Below are 9751 nucleotides of genomic sequence, written 5' to 3' on the forward strand. Positions count from 1 at the left end.
CTATAGCATTGTTTCCTATAAGTCCGGGTAAATATATTATCTTCTGTTGTTCTAAAAATAGTGACATCCAAAAAATCTATTGATGTTCTAGAGGTATTTATAGTGAATCTCAAAAAAGTTGTAGAATTTATTTATTCAAGAAAATGTGTAAGCATCTCTTCACTGTCTTTTCATATAAGGAAGAGGTCATTAACAAATCTTTGATAGACTATCACTTGTTTAAATTTCTTTAGAATATACTCTTCCTCCCATATGGCCATGACAATGTTGGCATAGCTGTTGGCACTGGAAGTGCCCATTGCTGAGCCATCTTTCTGTGCAAAGAAAACACCATTAAATGTAAGCACATTATTTTCTAGAATTGTTTCCTTGAACAAACATAAAAGTTCTATGCCGTTCCCTTCAAAAATGACTATTTCTACATAAATATTCATTCATCATGGTAATACCATTCTGATTTGGTATGCATGAAAAAAGAGACTGTACATCCAAGGTTGCAAAAATATAATCATCATTCAAACATTTACTTGATACAAAACCATATAAGTCACTTAAAAAATTTGGTATCCTTCAATACAAAGATATTATTGTTCAATGTAGAACTTAAATATTTTTCTACATAAATAGACATATTTTCAGTGCACCATCCCTTACCTGATACAATTGGTCTGAAGGGAGATTTATAAAGGTCTTTGTGCACTTTTGGTAAACCTTGTATGGAGGGAATAACTGGTTCTTCACATGTTAAATATATAAATAGATCCATCATAATGTTGCATCCTAGTAGGCAATCTGGCAAACAATTATTAACCCTTCTTATCATACTATCTATATTATCTATGGTAACTCTGATATAAGTTAGAGGGTCACCTAACATTTCAAAAATTGAATTAGTGTAGAACTCACTGTCCATTACCACCACTGGACCTCCTTTGTCAGCTGGTCTGATTGCTATACTGCTGTCTGTACATACATTTCTCAATGCATTATATTCTGCCTTAGTTAATTTCTTGTGCCTTTTACCCATACCTTTCTCACCAAATAATTTAAACATTTCATCTGTACATATCCTTTCAAAAACTTCCACAAAGGCATTGTTGACTGGAGTGTATACACTAAGCTTTCTAAAATTACCAGGACATGTATTAGTATTTTTAAATTGAACTTTCAACATTATATTACAAGTGAAAGTCTTTAAATCAATTAGTTTGGAACATTTCCTCTAGAGTTTTAACTACCAGTGAGACTTCATTATTAAATAGAGGTATGGGTTTTATACCCACACAAAAGACTGATATTACTGACTGTCTAGTTGATTCAGATGTTTGCTTGTGATCAAACAAATAAACTAATAAGTAATGACCTAGAAGTGTATTTCAGTCTTCTCTGAAAACCGTACACTAAACCAGTTACTCCCCCCTCCTCCCATGTTCTGTCAACCTCTTAATTCAAGAACCAGAGACAAACACCCAAAGTCAGGAACACATTTTAAATATTTGTATCTACATTATATTATCATATTATATGCTGTAATTACTGGTAACACAGTCATTAGTACTGCTGATAACCATACATCTCAGCTGTCCAGACTTTTGCAAAGAATCCTTCATTTTCCTTCTACCTTTGCCTTGTACATAATAAAATATTGATTTGTTGTAATCTAAATGACTGCACATTACATTATCTGCCTAAAGGAAATACATCTACAGATTACAACACCATAGAATCATACTTCCTGCACATAAACAAGAACAACAAAAAATATATCCACCCAAATTATACCACCAAATAAACAAAAAATACCCTGCAGTTTTGCTGAATGCAAAATTACAAAAAATGCTATTTTAATATTAAAGAAAGTGCATGCTGATAGACAAGTCAGCATGCACACTCTTTAGCCAAATAAAATAAAATAAAATAAAATGACTCTTATATCTCACTATACAACTCAAATTAACCACAAATTCACAAACAGATAAAAAATCTAAAGCAGAAACACAAAATCATATAATTATTAAAACTGCCACCTACTTTATATAACAATTTAAATAAGTAAGAAAAAAACTTTAGGAGCCTTACTAATTAACAAGTACGCTAAAAATATATATGATGGCCTGTAGTTAAAAAAATGGAGCTCAACTTAAACCTATCAAGTGTAATTGAAATAGATGAAATATCTAACAACATACCAGAGACAGAAAATCATCCTTCATTCTGCAAAATATAGTTCAAATACAGTAACAGAAGTGCAATACCATAACAATTGATATAGAAATTAAGACAATATTACTAGATGTACACCTCAAGAACAGAACATTTTTAAAATTGAAGAAAATCAAGAAAAAAAGACAATAAAGCCAGCAAAACACATACTGAAATAACATCTGAAGAGCTATAAACCCTAAAACAACAAAAGAATGAGAGAAAAACAAGGCAAAAGAAAAAAAAACAAGGTGGGCTATAAACATATCAGTAAATTTACAAAAAACGGCAACACCAACAAACATATAATACGTACTTGCAAACTATTGTACTAGAAAAGTTAAACTAAGTACATAAATAATTTTTATGCTACAGTAAGATAAACAGTGGTTAAGAATATGTTATAAGCACCTTTGTAGCCATACAAACATGATGCAACAGATGCATAAACAACCCACCATTAAAGAGAAACATCAAACCTAATGACTGACATCTGGCTAACAAATGCTAATAGTATTTAAAACAGTAATTAAAAATGTAAAATAAGTGGAAAAGACACCCACAGAGCAGCACAGCCTACTAACAAATAGATGAAGTAACACAACCAAGAAACAGCAAAGCACTATTGACTTGTATATCATTACACTTTGGAAGACGTGAAAATGAAGAGTTAAGATACCTCACACAAGACAATTTCACAGTAAAAATACTTGAAGATGGAAGAGAACAAAAAATTTTCAGTGAACACACTAAAAACTATGGAGATCACTATGTTCATACAAGATGGTCCATCAGAGGATTCATGTTTTCCAACCCTGTAGACTCATTATATTCTGTTAACTTTCAAGAAATACCTTCTGAAATTGCCACATAACACAACACAACTGTTTACATACCCCCACACCCAAAGCAACATCTACAGCATATACTGGACAAAATGCAGCATGGTACATAACACAACCTATAGCAATCAACTACCTAACAAGAATGATAACAGATTTGTAAACAGATACAAACCTACCAAAAAGATATACAAACCATTCCTTACAAATATAGAAATAGAAGAACAAATATATTTTTGCCTAGGCTATATTGTCTAGCCATCTCTGTTCTAAAGAGTCTACTCAGTGTGGTTAATGTCAACTCTATGAACTGCAACTTGTGAATAGTTTATCTATTGACAATGTTCTTTTTCAGCTTGTTATAGCTGTCCATATAGTTGCATTATATGTTCATAGGTTCACACTGTATGAACTGAAGCTGACTTTTTTCTTAATTAGTACATCATTCTTCTGTATTAGGTTATCCGCGGTAGTGGTGCTGCGGTAGCGTTGTCGCCTCACAGCAAGACGTTGTCACATTCGATTCTCAGCTAGAGCGTCTTCTGTGTGGAGGCATGCGTGAATGGGTGTGTCTTCATTGAAGGTTGGGCATCTGGGCTTGTAACTTGGCACATAAAAATCCACTACCAAACATTAGCGGACCGGAGTTCCGCTGTGGCGACCCCTAATCGGGATAAGCCGAAAGACACAACAACAACATTCTTCTGTATTAGGCTTTATAATAACTTTATTTAACTGTAACCATATTATGCAATGAGGAGCTTTTCTCCCTGGGCCTCTGCTGAAAATGAGATATTATCTCAGTCGGAGTTTCCCAGTAAACATATGACATATAAATAAATAAAATAAATGAGCCATTGCAGTAACTCTACTTTCATAATTAGAAATGGAAGCATAGCAAGTGATGAGAATTAAATGATATAGAAGTGAAATAGCACTTTCACCAGTCATTGCTAAATGAATTTAAAATATGGGGGAACCTATCATCAGTAACCTGTCAACAAACCCCTGAACATCCAGGACACCAATATATGACAAATACTGAAACAAAACCCGTACCAAAAAAAATGAAATTCTCAATATATAAACACCAAACTGTAGGAACACATTAGAAAAGGCAGCAACATCCACAGAAAAAATAAAGTATGGGTCATTAAACATCTACACATGCAAAACCAGCAAAATAAAGTAAAATGTAATTATATATAAATTAAAAATGCATAAAAGAAATGTACATATAAATAAACATAAACATAGAATCTTATTACAAGCACTATACTAAAAAAATACTTAGATAATATCTGAAGATACAGAACAAAAAATAAAAGCAATATAGAAAGAGATGAACGTGTAACAAGAAAACAGGAAAACATGTTTATATCTTTGTCTTTCTGTCTCTCTTGACTAACAGTAATATACACTAAAAAGGAACTATAACTATTTTGTCTTGCAACAAAGGGGTAAGAACACAAAATTAAGCATACAAGACTCTGAATAACTACAGCATAAAACTAACACAACCATGTAATAGCAATGGCCCCTGGTTGGGTGTGGGTACTGCTTTATTCACCCATGGTTGACTTTATATAATCATTCAGTATTAGCCCTCATGATGGAACCATGCCAAAAGTGGGTAAACAAAGCATTGCTTAAACCCAGCCATGGGTTACTGATAAAAATATAAATGTAGCTATGGATCATATGATCATAGTATCATAGGAAGTTACAAGGCTAATGGCCCTAGGGGCCCTTACAAGCCTAGCCAAGTTCTACCCTTATTTCCACAATCAGCACCTATTGCTCCTGTCTAAGAGGGATACAGGTGGAACCCCCAGTGTGAATTTACATTTACCCATCCAGTCATCCAGATTTCATTTGAAGAGGGCCAATGAGGTGCTCTGTTTGACATGAAGTGGGAGTCTGTTCCAAAGGTGTGGTAACCTCTGTGAGACAAATCTGTCTGTCCAACGAGTTCTTAATGTCACATACCAGGTTAAGATGTTTAGAGTGAGTAATCTGTGTACCATTTGACTTGTGGATATACAGCATTTCCAGTAAAGCAGGGTCAGAGATTGTCTTATATGCAAGGCAGAGATCACCTCTGAGTACCCTGTATGAAACAGAATAAAGTGATAGTGATTTCAGATGATCCACATAGGACAGATGCTGAAGACCTTGAATTTTCATTGTGAGGAACCTTTGTGGTCTCTCCAATTTCTGCAGGCTCTTGGAAAGGTACATACCAAAAGGGGTGTTGTACTCAATTATTGACTCAATGAGGGAAGAGTACAGGGAGGATATAACTTCTTTTTTTCCGGAGGCAATGCTAATACTTATGAGATGAGAAATACAGAATGCCCTTCTTACCACTGTAGAGACATGATGATCCAAGTTAAAGCTGCTGTCAACCTGTCTGCCCTGGTCTCTCACCACTGAGTGCATACTTAGGGTTTTGCTATGGATTTGGTAAGTAGCAGGAACATTGCTCTTACCAAAAGGGATTATAATATATTTTTGCATTGAGTTTAAGGCAATGACTTTGGCACCAATCACTTGTATGTGTAAGACCCTCTTGTGTAGGATGTTGACATCATTTGGTGATTCTATCACTGCTTCCATTTTGCAGTCATCAGCAAACTTTGACAGCCACAGACCTTTAGTTTTTGCTTGTACTTCGCAAAAATAGATTCCAAACAGTAGAGGTCCCATGACTGATCCCTGTGGAACACCACTGGTTACAGGCCTGCTGTTGGAGGTGGATTCCTCTATTTTGACTATATGGGTTCTATCAGTGAGACAGTTAGCGATCCATCTAATGATATAAGGATTGAATCCTAGTTGGGTGAGTTTGTCAATGATGCCTGAGTGGGGGATAGTGTCAAAAGCCTTGGCTAAGTCTAGATATGCTGTATGCACAGATTTCTCCTCATCCAGGACCCTAGTGACTGTTTCAAAGAAGTCTACCAGGTTTAACAGGTATGATTCCCCCTTTGACAAATCCACACTGAGTAGGGCGAAGTGTTTTGACATTACCTATATCTTTGTTGCTAAGGTCCATGATGATTCACTCTATAGCCTTGCAGATAATGCTAGTCAGGCTAATAAGTGTATAGTTCTCAGGGTCAGTGGAAGCACCACTTTTGTGCAAGGGGATAACGGTGGCTGTTTTCCATTCAGCTGGGATTACGCTGGTGCTTAGACTATGACTGAAAATAGTACTCAATCTAATTCTTGTTGGAGCCCATGTAGGACCCAGCCTGGGATGTTATCAATTCCCTTAGATGATTTGTTTGTCACTTTAGAGAGGGTGTTTATGACATGCTCTTTAGAGATATCAGGTAGGGGACAGGTGGTAGGGATTTCATGGGGTACATGTGGTGGGGACAGAGGAATGAAGTTTTCACAGAACCTATCAGCTTACAGGTTAGCTATGTCCACGGGCTCAGTATATGTGGTATCATTGACTACCAGTGCAGCACAAATCTGGGCCTTTCCTTTTAGGTTACGGATGTAAACTAAAGAAGGCCTTATGGTTGTCCTTAGTTGAGGAAGCTAATTTAGATTCATAGTTTGCTTTGATGGACTTCACAAGAAGTCTTATTTGCTTGTTTAAGCTGAGGAGGGAGTGTTTCCAATTTAAGACTCACTCCCTCTTACTCTTAGACAGAGAGTTCTTCCTCTTTTTGTAAAGCCTGTTAATGGCAGTTGTCCACCAGTCAGGTTTGCTCTTCCTTGAAGAGCTTGTTTTTGTCTTATCAGGTTCCACCCCGTCAATGCAGTAATATATGTGTTTGTATAAAGCATTGGTGTAGAACTCAGCATAGTTGCCAGTTCCATCTGAGGGGGAAGGTGCAGTGAAACTACTTATAGCATCCCATAAGAGGTTATAATCTGCTTTGGAGAGGTTTTTTAGTTTAATTGCTGCTGGGGGGGGGGCAGGTGTGATAGGTATTTAAAATGAGACTGATTTGTGGTCAGATCCCACCAGGAAAGACCTCACAGTGGGGATGTTACAGTGGTCCCCAAGCACCAGATCCAAAATGTTGGCACCCCCTGTGTGGGTGTCATCCAGCTGGTTCAGGGCATTGGCGTTAACAAAGTCGAGGAACCTTTGTACAAGTGAGTTTGAACATGAGTAATTCACCCAGTCAATGGATGGGTAGTTAAAGTCACCCAAACCATATGTCTCAATATCTGATGATATCTTACTATAAAAATTGGTTCTTCTGATTGAAAATTGTCTGCAGAAGTGCAGACAGTAACTAAACCTATAACTGTACATAAAAAATTTAAGAGGAATAAAATTCACTGATATTCTAGAAAAAACAACAGCATCCAAGAGGTTAATACATAGAAATAGGTACTGATGGCACAAATAGCCTGTGCCACATAATCTGTATATTTCCTTACCTAGTGGATAAGCTGAAGCTTGTACTTAATCAGTTTCTGTTTCTATCTTTTTTGCATCCTTCATAAAAAATTGCCTTAGGTAGCCACTGCATTATTAATTATTTTATATTTTTTGAGCTTATAACCTTCATCTAACACTCTTTCTTGGAAAAAAGGAACATCCTTGAATCTCCTCAAGCACCTTATATATTCAAAATGCAAGTTCCTATCCTTTTTTTTCCCCCATTAAAATATGGTACCCACTGAGAATTTTCCTTAGAAATATTTAAATATACCTGAGTTAATTAAAAGAGGAAATTATTTTCGACTCCCCGGTGAACAAATGATTGAATACTAGAATGCTGAGCTAAGAACACCTAACCCATAAAATGGACACAAAAATAAAATAAAATAAAAAAAATTTTAAAAATACAAAAAAGTATTTTTTGAAGATCTTTGCCTCCTCACACCCTTGTGAAAGGATTAGCACATTCTGCTTACTTCATACTAATACACATAACTTAACTTATAAACCACCACAACTTGAAAGCAAACAAAAAATGACAGGCTGTATCAGTTTTATGTAAAAGTAATACATTTGTCTGAAAACAGACATTTTTTGTACACAGATTTTTATATCAGTCTTCATTTAAGTCATTTATTGGTCAGCCATATGATTCCCATAAAATCCCCTCCTCCATTCTTTGAATATGTCCAAATTAATTTCTTCTAATCACTTTTACGTGTTTTCTTCTGAAAGTTTAAAGCTATTTTTTTGTTATGATTGCAGCAACTTTCTTCTACAATTTATTTGTCCTTGCAAAGATAAGATCAGACCTGCATGTAGTTCTCCAGCTAGGGACATACCAGCTGTATATTTTCTACTCCTGTTGAAGCATTCCAACATTGTACTGGCCTTCCTTACAACCTAGTTACATTGTTTGGTTACATTTATTTCACCTGATATGAGAGCACTAATGTCCCTTTCCAGTTTTGTTGTAAATTTAAGAGACACCCCAAATTAACACTTAAGAAGGATAATGGCATGAAGGTAGTTATCTTTATTACACAAAAAATGTAAGTAATATGTAAAGTCTTAAGACTTTCTAAAATCTAGAGGGTGTGGTATCCATATTTTCAAAGACATCTGTATTACGGACCAATCTAGAATCTAGAATCCCCATGTAATGTAATGTTTTATTCTCCTTCAGAACTGAATGGGACTGATGTGATTGCACCTGCCTATATCCATAGGATTCTAAGTACAAGGTTCCTAAACTTAAGCCATAAATGACAAGTAACAAAAACTGTTGCTATAATCAGCATCACTGATTACCTTGTAGTTAGTTACTGTGGCCCCTGAATGAACCGAAAAGAAAGTACAGAATACTTTATTGAAGTAGAGAAGCCAGTAAGCAAAACAGTTACAATATTATACTCATTAAAATCAGTGTTCACTACCCAGTGCCTAGAATTAAAATAACATAAGAAAATAACCGACTCAGAAAATTGCATTTCCAATCATAAATATATCCAGTGTCTCCTATATTTTTATTAGTACTAATTGCCTGGAATATTTGATGATATAGCCAATGAAGTAAAGCATTCTGGGTGTTATTTTCACTAAGATACTATTCATTTGGGCAGAGAAAGATTTAAAACAGCAAAAGCCTGCAAACCACTGACAACATCTACAGAAATTTGTAGCTGAAGTGTCTTTGGTGTCAAGAAGGTCAAAAATGAAGAGAAAAGTTAAGTAAAAGGAATGGCAGCTGTGAAGACTTTGAAAGAAGTTTGGAAGAGCAGATCTGGGCAAAACTGTTGGTAATGGCAGCTGAAGGGGAAAAACGCATCAGTTATCCTAGAGAGAAAGACTGACCAAAAGAAATCCGAGACTTTCAAGATAAGTGGTTGCTGTTTAAATATACAGAGACAAATAAAAGAAGGCAACAGAAAATAAATGTTTTAACCAGGCATTCAGAGAAAATAACTGTATGCAAACTATTGCAAAGAAGATGAAAGAATACATGGTGGAACAGCAATTAAGCAAACATATAAACTGACTGAACATGAGGATATGTCATGCCGATACAATTTGTGGTTTACAGCAGTATTAGAACGGAAAATGAAGGGAAGGTTTGTAATGACATTATGAGAAAATGCCTAAACACAGCAAATGGCCTTTCTATTGCTGATATTAGAATTGAAACAGCACACAGAGTAATTATTCCTAATCTGAGACTGAGACAGCAGCTGAGATTTAGAGGGATTAAAATACAGATATACCAGCTAAAGGAGGAAATCAGTTGTTCTTTGTG

This window comes from Protopterus annectens, chromosome 4.part1 (genome assembly GCF_019279795.1).
Source record: "Protopterus annectens isolate FY-2018-M chromosome 4.part1, PAN1.0, whole genome shotgun sequence".
Lineage (NCBI taxonomy): Eukaryota > Metazoa > Chordata > Ceratodontiformes > Protopteridae > Protopterus > Protopterus annectens.